Raw genomic sequence first — 18,680 nt, forward strand, 5'->3', positions numbered from 1 at the left:
TTCCTTCCAAACACTGCAGGGCTCTTTATTAATTAGTATTTTGACGCTGTTCTGTGTGTGTATTGCTCACTAGTTCCCAACTAATCCACAATATCTAATTCATGCCGATAAATTATTAGTGTTTCAATTAGAACAACAGCTTTGCGCTAATTAGTGTAATAAATTGCAGAGGAGGGAATTCTGATCAGTTTCGGGGCCAGTGTTCTCCACAGGGAGCCGATAAAATAAAATAAAGAATTTGTGGCAAAGTTGCTGCAAGCAGGTTTCGAACCAAGATTTTGAGCCAGTGAAAATGAAGGATCAGCAATATACTTCTAAGGCAGGATGGTCTGCGACTTGCAGGGGAACTTGGAGGTGGGGGCGCTCCCATGCACCTGCTGCCCTTCTCCTTCTAGAGAAAAAGTTTGCGTATTTGGCAGGTGCTGCCGAAGATGCCTTGGTGAGTTGCATGCAGTGAATCTTGTCGATGGTACGTACTGCAGCCAAGGTACACCGCTGGTGGAGGGAGTGATTGTTTAAGGTGGTTGATGGGGTACCAATCAAGCGGGCTGCTTTGTGCTGGATGGTGACTAGCTTCTTGCGTATTGTTGGTGCAACGCTCATCCAGGCAAGTGGAGAGTATTCCATCACACTCCTTATTTGTGCCTTGCAGATGGCAGAAAGTCTTTGGAGAATCAGGAGATGAGATACCCGCCGCAGAATATCTAGCCTCTCACCTTCTCTTGTTGTCACAGTATTTATGGGGTTGGTCCCGTTATGTTTCTGGTCACTGGTAACCCCCAGGATGTTGATGGTCGGGGATTCGGCGATGGTAATGTCGTTGAATGTTAAGGGGAGGTGGTTAGACTCTCGTTTGTTCGAAATAGTCATTGCCGGGCACTTCTGTGGAACGAATGTTACCTGCCACTTATCAGCACAAGCCTGAATGTTGTCCAGGTTTTTTGTATACGGGCATGGATTGCTTCATTATCTGAGGAGTTCTTAATGGCACTGAACACTGCAATCATCAGCGAATATCCCCACGTTTGACCTTATGCTGGAGGGAAGGTCATTGATGAAGCAGCTGAAGATGGTTCGACCAAGGACACTGCCCTGAGTAAATCCTGCAGCGATGTCCTGGGGCTGTGATGACTGACCTTCAGTCACCACAACCATCTTCCTTTGTGCTAGGTAAGACTCCAACCAATGGAGAGTTTCCACCCCACCCCCCGATTCCCATTGACTTCAGATTTACTAGGGCTCCTTGATACCACACTCAGTCAAATGCTGCCTTGATGCCAAGGGCAGTCACTTGCACTTCTCCTCTGGAATTCAGCTCCTTATTTCATGTTTGGACCAAGGCTGTAATGAAGTCGGGAACCGAGAGGTTTTGGCAGAACCCAAGCTGGGCATCCATTAGCAGGTTATTGGTGAGTAAGTGCCACTTGATCGCACTATCGATGACAACTTCCATCACTTTGCTGACGATTGAGCGTAGATTGATGGGGCGGTATTTGGCTGGATTGGATTTGTCCTGCTTCTTGTGGACAGGAAATACCTGGGCACTCTTCCACATTGTTGGTTCGATGCCAGTGTTGTAGCCTCAATGGAACCGCTTGGCTAGATGCGCAACAAGTTCTGGATCACAAGTCTCCAGCATGATAGCCGGGATGTTGTCAGGGCCCATAGCCTTTGCTGTCGACAGTGTGCTCAGCCGTTTTTGATATCACGTGGCGTGAATCGAATTGGCTGAAGTCTGGCTTCTGTGGTGTTGGGGATCTTAGAAGGAGGCTGATATGGATCAGGACAGGTGATCCTCCCAGATTCATTTTTATTATTTTGTTTTATAGCGGTTTGTTACAACTGAGTGGCATGCTAGGCCAGTTCAGAGGGCAGTTCAGAGTCAACCACATTGCTGTGGGTCTGGAGTCACTCATCGGCCAGACCAGGTAAGGACGGCAGATTTCTTTCCCTGAAAGACATTAGTGAACCAGATGGGTTTTTACGACAATCCGATAGTTTCATGGTTACCATTACTGATCCTGGCGTTTTTTTGGTGAGTTGCAATACAGAAGGAGGAGCCTCGTGTGGAGACCAGTTTGTGCAAATGGACAGTTTCTGTGGTGCAGACTCTATGATAATATGTAACACCCGTTTTAAACAGACATAGAATGATCTGAGTCTGACAGAAGATCCCTTTTAAACAGACACAGAATGATCAGGGACTGCCAACACACCCTTTTAAAAAGTCAAAGAATGATCCGGGACTGACAGCACATCCCTTTTAAATAGACACAGAATGATCCGGGACTGAAAGCAGAACCATTTTACACAGGCATCTAAAGCTGCCTGACTTGCAGAGTGCTTCCAGCATTTTATCTGTTTATATTTCAGATTTCCAACATCAACAATATTTTGCTTTTGTAATACAAGTGCCTTTAGTTGGCTCTGTGGCGCAATGGAAGTGCATTGAACTTATAATTATCTATGTGACTAGATGAAGTCATTCAAAGGCTAGTGGGTTCGAATCCCACCAGAGTTGAATTTTGGATCAGGGTTCTGTGGTTCCTCCACTGACGGTGCATTTGGCAGTAAATCAGTAATTCAATGAAGGGAAACTCCCCCCCCAACACTTCCTTTACACAAGTGGCTCCAGTCCCACCCCACTTTCCCTCTGAGTCCTCTCAACCCCTGAATCTGTTACACAGGAACAGGAGGATTCAATTGAACCCCTCGAGTCTGTTACACAGCAGCAGGAGGAGGCCATTCAGTCCAATGGCTCTTTTACATAGAAACAGGAGAAGGCCATTCAGTCCTATGGCCCTTTAACTTAGGAAAAGGAGGAGGCCTTTCAGTCCCATGGCCCTCTTACATAGGAACAGGAGGAGGCCATTCTTTCGCATGATCCTTTGACATAGGATCAGGATGAGGCCATTCATGTCCATGACACATTAATAAAGGAGCAGAGGCATGCCATTCAGTCCCAAGGCCCTTTTACACAGGAACAGGCGGAGGCCATTTAATCCCATGACACTTTTACATAGGAACAGAATGCCATTCTGTCCCATGAGCCTTTCGCACAGGAACAGGAGGAGGCCATTCAGCCCCTGTAGCCTGTTATACAGGAACAGGAGGAGGCCATTCAGCCCCTCGAGCCTGTTACACAGGGACAAGAGGAGGCCTTTAACGCCTCGAGCCTGTTGCATTGGACTCGAGGAAGCCATTCAGCGATACAAGATCTGTATAAGAACAGTAGCAATCCATTCAGCCCCTTGAACCTGTTACAGAGGATGACAAGGAGATAATTCAGAGCCACGATCCAGTTATACAGGAACAGGAGAAGGCAATTCATTCCAACAAGTCTGTTATACAGCAACAGGAGGAGACAATTCAGAACCACGAGCCTGTTTCACATGAACAGGAGGAGGCCATTCAGCCCCTCAATCCTGTTATACATGAATAGGAGGAGGCCATTCAGCCCCTCGACCCTGTTATGCATGCACAAGAGGAGGCCATACAGCCACTCGAGCCAGTTACATAAGAACAGGAGGAGGCCATTCAACCTCTCAAGCCTGTTACAATGGAACTGGAGGAGGCTATTCAGTTCTTCGAGTCTGTTATTCAGGAAGAGGAGGAGGGCATTCATCCCCTTGAGCCTTTTACACAGGAACAGGAGGTGACCATTCAGCCGCTCGGGTCTGTTATACAGGAAAAGGAGAAGTCCATTCAACCACTCAAGCCTGTTACACAGTAACAGGATGAGGCGATTCAGCCACTAATGCCTGTTACACAGTGTCAGGAGGAGACCATTCACCCACTCGAGTCTGTTATCCAGGAACAGGAGGAGGCCATTCAGCCCCTCAAGCATGTTACACAGGAACAGGAGGAAGCCATTGAGCCACTCGAATCTGTTATATAGGAAGAGGAGGAGGCGGTGAAAAATCCTCTCCGTCACGGAATTAAACCCCGGTCTCCAGCGTGAGAGGCAATGATACTCACCACTATACTAAGAAAGAAGTGAGCGATGCAATGTCCGTCAGTGCTAGAATTGACCGAGGGACAAAGAGGCAGAAGGGAGAGAAAGAAGAATAAGAACAGAAGAAATAGGAGCAGGAGTGGGCCATTCGGCCCCTCGAGCCTGCCACGTCATTGAATAAGATCATGGCTGATCAGATCATCCACTCTACGCCAGATTCCCGCCAACTCCCCATAATCCTTGACTCCCCTGTAGCTCAAATATATGTCTATCTCTGCCAGACCTACAGAGCGAGAGCCTCAGTTTGACGTCTTACAGAGTGGCCCGAGGGATAAGGGACTTCAGTTATGTTGATAGTGTGGAGAACTGGGATTGCTTTCCTCAGAAGATTAAGAGGAAATTTAATAGAGGCTTGCAAGATTACAAGGGGATTTGGTAGAGGAAATGAGGAGAAACGCTTTCCAGTGGCAGGAGGGTCGGTAACCAGAGAACACCGATTGGAGATAACGGGAAAAGAACCAGCATGAGGAGAATTGTCTTACGCAGCAAGGGGTAAGGATTAATGAATGTCTTAATGCTCAGGATAAGTTATCATGGCGCAGGTACACTCTCATTCCAGTCTTGCACACGTTGCTAATGTGGCATTTTTCACACTGGCAATGAGGTGATTGATAGCCGTGCTGTGATCAGCTAAGTTTGTTCGGGAGATGCAGTCGGCAACAAAATACATGGATGACGGATAACAACCATGACGGTTCTGACACTGTGAGGTACAGTTAAATGTTTGCAAGTAAACATTTAAAGTATCTTGTTCCCAATGTCATTTCCTGCAAACATTGAAACAACAGGCTTTTCACAGAAGGCAATGAAGTGTATAACATAACATTACATAAGAACTCGGAGCAGGAGTAGACCATACGGCCCCTCGGGCCTGCTCCACCATTCAATAGGATAATGGCTGATCCGAACCTTGACTCACGTACAATTCCCTGCCCGCTCCCAATAACCCCTAATTCCCTTATCAGATAGGAAACTGTTTATCTCCTTTTTAAATGTATTTAATGTCGCAGCATCCACAGCTCTCTGAGGTAGCAAACGCCATAGATTTACTACCCTCTGAGTGAAGAAGTGTCTCCTCATCTCAGTTTTGTAATGGCAGCCCCTTATTCTAAGACTAGCTGGAGTGCCCGGCGGTGCCGAGGCTTTTTCGAGGACATGTTGTTGGAAGAGAGAGAGAGAGAGCGACTGGGGGGGGGAAAGAGAGCGAGTGACTGTGGGGGGGGGAAGAGAGCGAGCGACTGTGGGGGGGGAAGAGAGCGAGCGACTGTGGGGGGGAAGAGAGCAAGGGAGAGAGGGGGGGAAGAGAGCGAGGGAGAGAGGGGGGAGTGAGGGAGAGAGGGGGCGAGGGAGAGGGGGCGCGGGAGAGGGGGGCGAGGGAGAGGGGGGTGAGGGAGAGGGGGGGCGAGGGAGAGGGGGGGCGAGGGAGAGGGTGAGGGCGAGGGAGAGGGGCGGGTGAGGTGGGGGTGAGGGAGGGGGGCGAGGGAGAGGGGGGGCGAGGGAGGGGGGGCGAGGGGCAGGGGGGCGAGGGGGGGAGGGAGAGAGGGGCGAGGGAGAGGGGGTGGGGCGAGGGAGAGGGGGCGAGGGAGAGGGCGAGGGAGAGGGGGGGCGAGGGAGAGGGGGGGCGCGAGGGAGAGGGGGGGCGCCGGGGGGGGAGAGAGAGAGAGAGAGAGAGAGAGAAGGGGGGGAGAGAGTGAGAAGGGGGGAGAGAGTGAGAAGGGGGAGGAGGTGGAGGAAGGAGAGTGGGAGGAGGGGAGGAGGGTTTTGAGGGAGTCAGCGAAAGACCAAAAATTTTTTTTTTTCAAAAACGGGTGTTAAGAAGATGGGAGGCCATCTTGAAGGGTTTTTAATGTTTTTAAAAAGCCGCCATGGAGAAGGAATGCGCAATCTGTGAAACCAACAGAATTTTTTTTTTTTTTTTCAGCTGCTACGGAGAAGGAAACCAACAGAATTTTATTTTTTTTAAAGCTGCCACGGAGAAGGAACGCGCAGTCTGAAACGAACAGAATTTTTAAAGTTTTTTTTTAAAAAGCTGCCACGGATAAGGAACGCGCAGTCTGTGAAAGAAAAATATTTATTTTTTATTTTTTTATAAACGGGTGTTAAGAAGATGGGAGGCCATCTTGAAAGTTTTTCAGTGTTTTTAAAAAGCTGCCATGGAGAAGGAACGCGCAGTCTGTGAAACCAAAAGAAATTGTTAAATTTTTTTTTTGAAAAGCTGCCACGGAGAAGGAACGCGCATTCTTGCTGAAAACACCAAAAGTTATTTTTTTTAAAACGACTGTTAATAAGATGGGACACCATCTTCATTGTGTTTTAACGTTTTAGACATTGTGTTTTTACGTTTTACATATTAAAAAAAAAAAATCGCTCCTAACAAAACAACAGAAATTTCACTCACTTCTTAATCCTGCAAGTGACTCACGTGTACTCAGGCCAGTGTCCGTCTCTTTGTTGATGAAAGAAGGCTAAGCTAATGTATTTATAGTCTATGAAGGATTAGGCCCCACCCAGACAATAAACACACAGAAGGTGAGAATAAAGATGGCGGCCACTCACCTCAGTTCAGAACGATAAGGCCCGCCACAGTAGCACTGATTGGTCGATTGTCATGTCACCGAAGCATAGGATTGGTCAATCGCCCTGTCACTCGATTCTAGGAGGGCCCGGCTTCACATGCGACGAACCCGCCCCCGCCACGCATTGATTGGTCGACCATCGGGTTGGTCACTCTATGGTAATGAGTGGATAATGAGCGGAATGTTGAAGGTTTTTCGGATACCGCGGGCACAATTTTTGTCCGGCCGAAACGTAAATATGCTTACCATCGTTTTGGAACGGTGAGCTTTCTTTTGATGCAACGCACGCATAGGTACGCTCTGTAACTTTCGAGCGCATAGCCGGACAGACGCACACCCGGGGACAGACAGATGGACAGACAGAATGACAGACAAAAGTACGGACAGAACGACAGACAGAAGGACAGACAGACAGAAAGAACGATCCGTTTATATATATAGATGATGTACCCTAGTTCTATTCTCACCCATCAGCGGAAACATCCTCCCCACATCCACCCGATCAAGCTACCTTTCAATCTTATATGTTTCGATAAGATCGCCACTCATTCTTCTGCATTCCAATGAGTAGAGGCCCAACCTACTCAACCTTTCCTCATAAGTCAACCCATTCATCTCTGGAATCAACCAAGTGAACCTTCTCTGAACTGCCTTGAGAGCAAGTATATCTTTTCTTAAATATGGAAACCAAAACTGTACGCAATATTCCAGGTGTGGCCTCACCAGTACCCTGTATAACTGAAGCAAGACTTCGCTGCTTTTATACTCCATCCCCCTTGCAATAAAAGCCAAGATTCCATTGGCCTTCCTGATCACCTGCTGTACCTGCATACCAACATTCTCTGTTTCCTGTGCCAGGACCCCCAGATTCCTTTGTACTGTAGCACTTTACAGTTGCTCTCCATTTAGATAATAACCTCCTCTTTAATTTTTTTCTGCCAAAGTGCATAACCTCACAATTTCCAACATTATATTCCATCTGGCAAATGTCTGCCCACTTACTTAGCCTGTCTATGTCCTTTTTGCAGGATTTTTATGTCCTCCTCACTCACTGCTTGCCCTCGCATCTTTGTATCATCGGGAAACTTGGATATGTTGCAACTGGTCCCCTCCTCCAAATCGTTAATATAGATTGTAAAGAGTTGTGGTCCCAGGAATGATCCCCGCGAAACACCACTAGTTACTGATTGCCAACCTGGGAATGAAACATTTTCCCAACTCTCTGTTTTCTGTTAGATAGCCAATATTCGACCCATGCAGGATATAACCTCAAATCCCATGGTATTTTATCATGTGCAGTAACCTTTTGTGTGGCACCTTGTCAAATGCCTTTTGGAATTCCAAAAAACCACAACCACTGGTTCCCCTTCATCCACACTGTTTGTTACACCTGAAAGAATTCAAGCAAATTTGACAAACATGACTTCCCCTTCATGAAACCATGCTGACTCTGTCCGATTAAATTATGCTTATCCAAATGTCCTGTTACTGCTTCCTTAATAATGGACTCCAACATTTTACCAACCACAGATGTTAGGCTAACTGCTCTATACTTTCCAGCCTTATGTCTACCTCCCTTTTCAATAAGGGCTTTACATTAGCAGTTTTCCAATCTGCTGGGACCCTTCCTGAATCCAGGGAGTTTTGGATATTACCTCCAATGCATCCGCAATCCCTACCGCTGCTTCTCTAAAGACCCGAGGATGTAAACCATCATGTCCAGGGGATTTGTCTACCTTAAGTCCCATTATCTTACCGAGTACCATCTCCTTAGTGACTTTAATCGTGTTTAGCTCCTCCACCCCTATAGCCCCCTGTTTGTCCAGTGTTGGGATAGTTTTAGTTTCCTCTACTGTAACGATTGATACAAAATATTTGATCAGCGTTTCTGCCATCTCCATGTTCCCCAGCAGTAATTTCCCGGTCTTGTCCTCTCAGGGGCCAACATTCACTTTAGCCACACTTTTTCTTTTTATATAACTGTAGAAACACTTGTAATCTATTATTTGCTAGTTTACTTTCATAATTTATCTTCCCTTTCTTAATTAATCTTTTAGTTATTCTTTGCTGGCTTTTAAATGCTTCCCAATCTTCTCTCCTCCCAGGAGATTTGGCTACTTTATATGCCCTTGTTTACAGTCGGATACTATCCTTTATTCCTTTCCTTAGCCATGGATGGCTGTCTCTTCTTTTATGCCCCTTTTTCCTCAATGGAATATATTTTTCTTGAAAGTTGTGTAATATCTCCTTGAATATACACCACTGCTCACGTACCGTCTTACACCTTAATCTATCTTCCCAGTCCACTTTAGTCAACTCTGCTTTCATACCTTCATAATCTCCTTTACTTAAGCATAGTACGTTGGTTTGAGCTCCAAATGTCTCACCCTCCAACTGAATTTGGAATTCAACCATGTTATGGTCAGTCATTCCAAGGGGATCCTTTACTAGGACATTTTTTATTAATCCTGTCTCATTACACAAGACCAGATCTAAGATTGCCTGTCCCCTGGTTGGTTCAGTAACATACTGCTCAAGGAACCCGTCCCTAATACACTCTATGAAATCTTCCTCAGGGGTGCGCTGCCCAATTTCACTTGTCCAATCATTATGAAAGTTAAAATCTCCCATGATTATAGCTGTTCCCTTATTACAAGCCCAAACTATTTCCTGATTTATACTCCGACCAATAGAGTTCCCACTATTAGGAGGCCTATAGACTACGCCCACTAGTGACTTTTTCCCCTTATTATTCCTTATCTCCACCCAAACCGTTCCACTATCCTGAACATTTGACCGAATATAATTTCTCACTACTGCAGTGATTCCATCTTTATTAACACAGCCACCCAACCTCCCTTTCCTTCCTGTCTGTCCTTCCTAATACTCAAGTGCCCCTGGATGTTTAGTTCCCAGTCCTGGTCACCCTGCAGCCATGTCTCCGTAATGGCCAGCAGAACATACCCATGTGTAATATTTGTACCGTCAACTCGTCTATTTTATTACGAATGCTGCATGCATTCAGATAAAGAACGTTTAAATATGCTTTGTGACAATTAATTCCTGCTTTTACCCCCTTTACTACTTTACCTTTATTTTTATATATTCTGTCCCTTCCTGACACGATCTGGTTTTTAATTCCCCCACTGCTACCTTGGTTTTTAATTCCCCCACTGCTACCTTGCTCTATTGCCTTCTCCGTTGACATTTTTATTTTTCACTCTCTTGAAACCTCCCTCCCCCCACTAATTATTTTAAAGCCCTCTCTACAGCCCTAGTTTTTCGATTCGCCAGGATTCTAGTCCCAGCACTGGGCAAGTGAAGTCCTTCACAACGGAAAAGCTCTCTCCTGTCCCAGTACTGGTGCCAGTGTCCTAAGAAGCAAAACCCATTTCTCCCACACCAGTCTTGTAGCCACGCATTTAACTCTCTGATTTTATTTACCCAAGCCAAATTTGCTCGTGGCTCAGGTAGTAATCCAGAGATTATTACCCTTCTGGTTCTGCTTTTTAATTTGGCACCTAGCTGCTCATACTCCCTCAGAAGAACCTCTTTCCTTGTCCTATTTATGTCGTTTGTACCAACATGGACCACGACAACTGGATTCTCCCCCTCCCACTCCAAGTTTCTCTCCAGCCTAGAGGAGATGTCCTTAACCGTGGCACTGGGCAGGCAACACAGCCTTTGGGACTCTCACTCTCGGCTGCAAAGAACCCTATCTATCCTCCGAATGATGCTACCCCCTACCACTACAACATTTCTATTTACTCCCCCAACTTGAATGGCCCCTCGTTCCACGGTGCTGTGGCCAGGTTGCTCATCATCCCTGCAGTCCCCGTTCCCGTCCTCACAGGGAGTAAGAGCCTCGAACCTGTTGGACAAGAGCAAGGACTGTGGCTCGTCCAGCACTACCTCCTGCTTCCCCGTCCCTGCCTCAATAATAGTCACACCATCCTGCCCTGACCACGGACTACATCTGAATTGGTGTGACTACTTCCAGAAACAGAGAGTCCAGGTAACTCTCCCCCTCCCTGATGTGTCACAGTGTTTGAAGCTCGGTCTCCAGCTCATCAACACGGAGCCAGAGTTCCTCGAGCAGCCAGCACTTACTGCAAATGTGATCACTGTGAACATCAATGCTGTCCACCAGCTCCCACATATTGCAGCAGTAACACATCACCTGCTCGCCCATTCTATGTAATTAATTACATTTATTAATATTATTTTTAAATACCCTCTGCCCCGATTCTAGATGATGAATATCGCACCTCTATTTAATTGAACTTATCAACTTATAAAGGTTTCAAAGGGAAGGAAAAGTACTCACGAACCAGCCAATCACCTACCAGCTTTTCTGTGATGTCACTTTTAAATTCTGACGTCCCCTTGGTATGTTGACTTTGGAGCCTTTTTAGGCTGCTTCGCCTCGCTGCTCTGACTCGACTCAACACCCACTGTTGCTACCGGCAGCCTCGACTGGGCCTCGCCTCGCTGCTCCGCCTCCACGATGTCTGCTAATCCTGAGACTGGCAGGAAAACAAGGCCAGAAACAAAACAGAAACAGCACCTCACACCCCAATTACCCTAACTCTCTCACTTACCCAAACTCTCACAGCACGCTCTGCTACTCGCACTGATCTTTTTATACTGTTTGTTTGTAACCAATTGAATCACCCCTGCTGATTGGTTAGAGAACTGGTTTTTACTGCCTGCCAATTAACTCTGACTGCACTGTTACCTTGCATTACTCTTCTTAAATCAACAGAATCTCAAATATTTAACTTTTCCCCTTTACTTAAACTGTTTAAATAATCTTATCAAGATACTACTGGCAAATGCCACTAACAATTTGCACCACTCCAAATGATTCAAAGAGAAATAACCATTAAAGAACTATGTCATTTACCCAAACTTTCACAGCACTCTCTGCTAATCGCACTCATTTTGTACCTCTGTACCGAATGATGCGCTGCTGATTGTTGAGGCAACAGCAGCGGTGTGGAAAGTTGAAAGGTTCAGAGGTGCACGCAATTTTTCTCGTGGAATCTTTGAATGCTGCTATTACAAACAGCCGAAAAATGCACTGTTCTCTGACTGCGAATGGAACCCATGCCGCGGTGGTTTAAGCGCCGAATCCTAACCACTAGACCAGGAAGCGTCCTGCCAGCAAGCAGAACAATGCAGTCTTTCCTCCTTGCTGCTTTGAAATTCAGGTCACATTCATGCCAGGCAAACTTTTCGTACACGATGACATTTTTTAGGCGAGATCACAAAGGACATGTTCACGAAACCACAGCATCAAGTGCGGGGAGGCGTCCACCTGAAATCTATTTGCTTCTGTGCTTTTCTCAGAGACACACAGTCAGAGAAAACCCTTCGGGAAATTGAATAATCAGGACTAAAATATCAAGGACAAAATAGAGGAAATAGTAATGCAGTGCTTGAGGCAAAGACTCAAACACATACACGAACACAGATGTGTGCCCACTTTGTGTGGGTATGTCTCAGATATCCTTATGGTTCATGGAGGCTTGCAGCATAGTGTGAGGCCATTCGGCCAATCGTGCCAGTGCTGTCTCCTTGAAAGAGCAGACGTGCTTTCTTCCGCTGTTATCGACATTTCCCTGTCCTCTCTCCTTCCGCAGTGCCCCGCACAAAAGACAAACAGAAAGAAAACACGAACGAGGAATTGATGCAGGATGTTGTTATACAGTTCTCCACCGTTTAAAATTATTTTAGGTTCATTTTTATTCTGTTATTCTTTTCGAAGGAGCACTTTAATGTGCTGCCCAAAGGTTTAAAATTGGGATCGAGCCAGTTACACAGCAACAGGATGCAATTCAGCCCCTCAAACCAGTTGCACAGGAACAGGAGCAGAACATTCATAACCTTGACCCAGTTGCACAGGTACAGCTAATATATTATTAATGCTTCATGTGATGTGTTTGCTATGATATAAATTGTTAAAAAATTACGCTGCATTGACCAAGATTCGAACCTAGGTTCTGCTACGCTGGCAGACGAGAATTCTACCCCTGCACCAACAATGCACACAGAATCAGCTGACTCCATTTTCTGGTAGCTACAATTTAATTTTGACTTTTGTTAATACAAGCGAGGATACTGCATTAACATAAAAAGCAAAATGCAGCAGATGCTGGATCTGGAATTGTTGATTAAATGCTGGAACCACTCCGACGGTCCTGGAACATCTGTGGACAGAGAAACACAGTGTTAATCTTTCAGGACCATGAGCTCTCGGCAGAGATAAAATTTTGCGGTTTTGTAGTTCCCGTGTGAGTTTCCATCCAAAGTTGTTAAGCTGCTCAAAAATTAGATAATTAAGAAACTAACCTTCCCCAAAATAATAAATAGGTGCAGGATTGGGCCATTCGGCCCCTCGAGCCTAACTCGCCATTTAATAATTTCATGGCTGATGAGATCTCCAACACAACGCCACTTTGCTACCCGCTCCCCATAAAGCTTGACTCCCCTGTAGCTGAAATATATATCTATCTCCGCCAAACATACAGAGCCCGTTTGACGACTTACAGAGTGGCCCGAGGGATAAGCAACTTCAGTTATGTTGATAGTGTGGCGAAGCTGGGACTGCTTTCCTCTGAAGGCTAAGAGGAAATGTAATAGAGGCTTGCAAAATTACAAGGGGTTTTGATAGATGAAATAAAGGGAAACGCTTTCCAGTGGCAGGAGAGATGGTAAGCAGAGGGAGAATTGTCTTATGTAGCAAGTGTTAAGGCATAATAAATATCTGAATAAGTTATCACGGCCAAGGTATTCTCTCATTCCAGTCTTACACACGATGCTAATTTTTCACACTGGCAATGAGTTGACTGATCGCCGTGCTGTGATCAGCTAAGTTTGTTAGGTAGATGCAGTCGGTAAGATAAAACATGGAAGACGGATAATAACCGTGACTGTTCTGACACAGTTAAATGTGGACATTTAAAGTGTCTTGTTCCCAATGTCATTTCCTGCTGACTTTGAAACAACAGGCAAGGCAGGAAGTGAATGTTGCAGCTCTGTACCGAATGATGCGCTGCTGTCGGTTGAGGCAACAGCAGCGGTGTGAAAGGTTGATGAGGTGCAAGCAGAACATTCATACTCTTGATCCAGTTGCACAGGTACAGCTAATATATTATTTAAGCTCATGTGATGTGTTTGCTGTGAAATGAATTGTTAAAAGTATTAACCTGCATTGGCTGGGAATCGAACCCGGGTCTCTAGCGTGGCAGGCGAAAATTCTATCGCTGAACCACCAATTCACACCAAGTTAACAAATCCCTTTTTCTGGTAGCTACAATTTATGTCTGACTTTTGTTAATACAAGTGGGGACACTGCGTTAACATATAAAGCAAAATGCAGCAGATATTGCATCTGGAATTGTTGATTAAATGCTGGAAACACTTCGAAGCTCCTGGAAGATCTGTGGACAGAGATACACAGGGTTAACCTCTCTGGTGCATGAGCTCTCGGCAGAGCTAAGATTTTGCACTTTTCTAGGTCCCGTGGGAGTTTCCTTCCAACGTTGCTTAGCTGCTCAAAAATTACATAATTAAGAAACAAACCTTCTCCAAAAGAATAAATAGGAGCAGGATTGTGCCATTCGGCCCCTCGAGCCCTGCCATTTAATAAGTTCGTGGCTGATGAGATCTTCGACACAACGGAACTTTGCCGCCCGTTCCCCATAACCCTTAACACCCCTGTAGCTGAAATATATGTCTATCAGACATACAGAACCCGTTTGACGTCTTACAGTGTGGCCCGAGGAACAAGCGACTTCAGTTATGTTGATAGTGTGGAGAAGCTGGGATTGCTTTCCTCTGGAGGCTAAGAGGAAATTTAATAGAGGCTTGCCAAATTACAATGGGTATTGATAGAGGTAATAAAGACAAACGCTTTCCAATGGCAGGAGGGATGGTAACCAGAGGTAGAATTGTCTTATGCAGCGAATGTTAAGGCCTCATGAATATCAGGATAAGTTATCACGGCCCAGTTACTCTGTCATTCGAGTCTTGCACACGTTGTTAATGTGGCATTTTTCACACTGGCAATGAGTTGACTGATAGCCGTGCTGTGATCAGCTAAGTTTGTTAGGGAGATGCAGTCGGCAAAATAATACATGGAAGACGGATAATAACCGTGACTGTTCTGACACTGTGAGGCAAGGAAGCGAATGCTGCGCCTCGGTACCGAATGATGCGCTGCTGACTGTTGAGGCAACAGCAGCGGTGTGGAAAATTGAAAGGTTGATGAGGTACAAGCATTGTTTCGCGCGGGTGCTTTGATTGCTGGCATTTCAAACAGCCAGAAAACGCACTGGTTTCACTGAGCGGGAATCGAACCCGGGCCGCGGCGGTGAAAGCGCCGAATCCTATCCACTAGACCACCAGGGAAGCTGTGAGAAGCGGCCTGCCAGCAAGCAGAACAAGGCAGTCTTTCCTCCTTGCTGCTTTGAAATTCAGGTCACTTTCACGCCAGGCAAACTTTTCGTACAAGATGACATTTTTTAGGCGAGATCACAAAGGACATGTTCAGGAAACCACAGCATCAAGTGCGTGTAGGCGTCCACCTGAAATCTATTTGCTTCTGTGCTTTTCTCAGAGATACACAGTCAGAGAAAAGCCGTCGGGATAATGAATAATCAGCACCAAAATATCAAGGACAATACAGAGGAAACAGTAATGCACTGCTTGAGACAAAGACTCAAACATATGCACGAACACAGATGTGTGCTCACTTTGTGTGAGTATGTCTCAGATATCCATATGAATCATGGAGGCGTGCAGTACAGTGTGAGGCCATTCGGACAATCGTGCCAGTGCTGTCCACTTGAAAGATCAGACGTGCTTTCTCCCGCTGTTATCTGCATTTCCCTGTCCTCTCTCGTTCCGCAGTGCCCCGCACAAAAGACAAACAGTAGGAGAACAATATGCTAACGAGGAATTGATGCAGGAGGTTTTTATGCAGTTCCTCACCGTTTAAAATTGTTTTAGGTTCAATCTTTCGCTGTTGATCTTTTCCAAGGAGCGCTTTAAGGTGCTGCCAAAACTTTTAAAATTGGGGATGTTAAAATTCCTTCCCGTCGGGGAATTTCACCCCGGTCTCCCGCGTGACAGGCGGGGATACTCACAACGAGACTAACGAGGAAGTGAGCAATGCAATGTCTGTCAGAGTAAGAATCGAGCCTGTTACACAGGAACAGGATGCCATTCAGCCCCTCAAAGCTGTTGCACAGCAATAGGAGCAGAACATTCATACCCTTGATCCACTTGCACAGGTACAGCTAATAAATTATTTATGCTCATGTGATGTGTTTGCTATGAAATGAATTGTTAAAAAAATTAGCCTGCATTGGCCGGGAATCGAACCCGGGTCTCCCGCGTGGCAGGCGAGAATTCTACCCCTGAACCACCAATGCACGCCGACTTAATCGATTCTATTTTCTGGTAGCTACAATTTATTTTTGACTTTTGTTAATACAAGCGGGGACACTGCGTTAACATAAAAAGCAATATGCAGCAGATACTGCATCTGGAATTGTTGATTAAGTGCTGGAAACACTTCGAAGGTCCTGGAAGATCTGTGGACAGAGAAACACAGGGTTAACCTCTCAGGTGCATGAGCTCTCGGTAGAGCTAAGATTTTGCACTTTTCTACGTCCCGTGGGAGTTTCCTTCCAACGTTGTTTAGCTGCTCAAAAATTACATAATTAAGAAACTAACCTTCCCCAAAAGAAAAAATAGGAGCAGGATTGGGCCATTCGGCCCCTCGAGCCCGCCATTTAAAAAGTTCGTGGCTGATGAGATCTTCGACACAACGCAACTTTGCCGCCCGTTCCCCATAACCTTTGACTCCCCTGTAGCTGAAATATATGTCTATCAGACATACAGAACCCGTTTGACGTCTTACAGTGTGGCCCGAGGGATAGTGTGGAGAAGCTGGGATTGCTTTCCTCTGGAGTCTAAGAGGAAATTTAATAGAGGCTTGCAAAATTACAATGGGTTTTGATAGAGGAAATAAAGACAAACGCTTTCAAATGGCAGGAGGGATGGTAACCAGAGGTAGAATTGTCTTATGCAGCGAATGTTAAGGCCTCATGAATATCAGGATAAGTTATCACGGCCCAGTTACTCTGTCATTCGAGTCTTGCACACGTTGCTAATGTGGCATTTTTCACACTGGCAATGAGTTGACTGATAGCCGTGCTGTGATCAGCTAAGTTTGTTAGGGAGATGCAGTCGGCAAAATAATACATGGAAGACGGATAATAACCGTGACTGTTCTGACACTGCGAGGCAAGGAAGCGAATGCTGCGCTGCTGACTGTTGAGGCAACAGCAGCGGTGTGGAAAATTGAAAGGTTGATGAGGTGCAAGCATTGTTTCGCGCGGGTGCTTTGATTGCTGGCATTTCAAACAGCCAGAAAACGCACTGGTTCCCTGACCGGGAATCGAACCCGGGCCGCGGCGGTGAAAGCGCCGAATCCTATCCACTAGACCACCAGGGAAGATGTGACAAGCGGCCTGCCAGCAAGCAGAAAAAGGCAGTCTTTCCTCCTTGCTGCTTTGAAATTCAGGTCACTTTCACGCCAGGCAAACTTTTCGTACAAGATGACATTTTTTAGGCGAGATCACAAAGGACATGTTCAGGAAACCACAGCATCAAGTGCGTGTAGGCGTCCACCTGAAATCTATTTGCTTCTGTGCTTTTCTCAGAGATACACAGTCAGAGAAAAGCCGTCGGGATATTGAATAATCAGCACCAAAATATCAAGGACAATACAGAGGAAACAGTAATGCACTGCTTGAGACAAAGACTCAAACATATGCACGAACACAAATGTGTGCTCACTTTGTGTGAGTATGTCTCAGATATCCATATGATTCATGGAGGCGTGCAGTACAGTGTGAGGCCATTCGGCCAATCGTGCCAGTGCTGTCCACTTGAAAGATCAGACGTGCTTTCTCCCGCTGTTATCTGCATTTCCCTGTCCTCTCTCGTTCCGCAGTGCCCCGCACAAAAGACAAACAGAAGGAGAACACTATGCTAACGAGGAATTGATGCAGGAGGTTTTTATGCAGATCCTCACCGTTTAAAATTGTTTTAGGTTCAATCTTTCGCTGTTGATCTTTTCCAAGGAGCGCTTTAAGGTGCTGCCAAAACGTTTAAAATTGGGGATGTTAAAATTCCTTCCCGTCGGGGAATTTCACCCCGGTCTCCCGCGCGACAGGCGGGGATACTCACAACGAGACTAACGAGGAAGTGAGCAATGCAATGTCTGTCAGAGTAAGAATCGAGCCTGTTACACAGGAACAGGATGCCATTCAGCCCCTCAAAGCTGTTGCACAGGAACAGGAGCAGAACATTCATACCCTTGATCCACTTCCACAGGTACAGCTAATAAATTATTTATGCTCATGTGATGTGTTTGCTACGAAATGAATTGTTAAAAAAATTAGCCTGCATTGGCCGGGAATCGAACCCGGGTCTCCCGCGAATTCTACCCATGAACCACCAATGTACGCCGACTTAATCGATTCTATTTTCTGGTAGCTACAATTTATTTTTGACTTTTGTTAATACAAGCGGGGACACTGTGTTAACATAAAAAGCAATATGCAGCAGATACTGCATCTGGAATTGTTGATTAAATGCTGGAAACACTTCGAAGGTCCTGGAAGATTTGTGGACAGAGAAACACAGGGTTAACCTCTCAGGTGCATGAGCTCTCGGTAGAGCTAAGATTTTGCACTTTTCTACGTCCCGTGGGAGTTTCCTTCCAACGTTGTTTAGCTGCTCATAAATTACATAATTAAGAAACTAACCTTCCCCAAAAGAAAAAATAGGAGCAGGATTGGGCCATTCGGCCCCTCGAGCCCGCCATTTAAAAAGTTCGTAGCTGATGAGATCTTCGACACAACGCAACTTTGCCGCCCGTTCCCCATAACCTTTGACTCCCCTGTAGCTGAAATATATGTCTATCAGACATACAGAACCCGTTTGACGTCTTACAGTGTGGCCCGAGGGATAGTGTGGAGAAGCTGGGATTGCTTTCCTCTGGAGGCTAA

General features: G+C 45.9%; 2 non-coding genes across 2 annotated transcripts; both read right to left on the reverse strand.

Annotated features, from left to right (window-relative positions):
* Positions 1-15,960: 15,960 nt before the first annotated feature.
* On the reverse strand, positions 15,961-16,031 carry trnag-gcc (transfer RNA glycine (anticodon GCC)). The gene has a single exon. It is a non-coding gene; the product is annotated as a tRNA-Gly (tRNA).
* A 1,016-nt stretch (positions 16,032-17,047) lies between these two features.
* Positions 17,048-17,119, reverse strand: trnae-uuc (transfer RNA glutamic acid (anticodon UUC)). The gene has a single exon. It is a non-coding gene; the product is annotated as a tRNA-Glu (tRNA).
* Positions 17,120-18,680: the final 1,561 nt, after the last annotated feature.

This window comes from Somniosus microcephalus, unplaced genomic scaffold (genome assembly GCF_052327205.1).
Source record: "Somniosus microcephalus isolate GS21.2 unplaced genomic scaffold, FLI_Smic_1.0 unresolved_chr8, whole genome shotgun sequence".
NCBI lineage: Eukaryota > Metazoa > Chordata > Chondrichthyes > Squaliformes > Somniosidae > Somniosus > Somniosus microcephalus.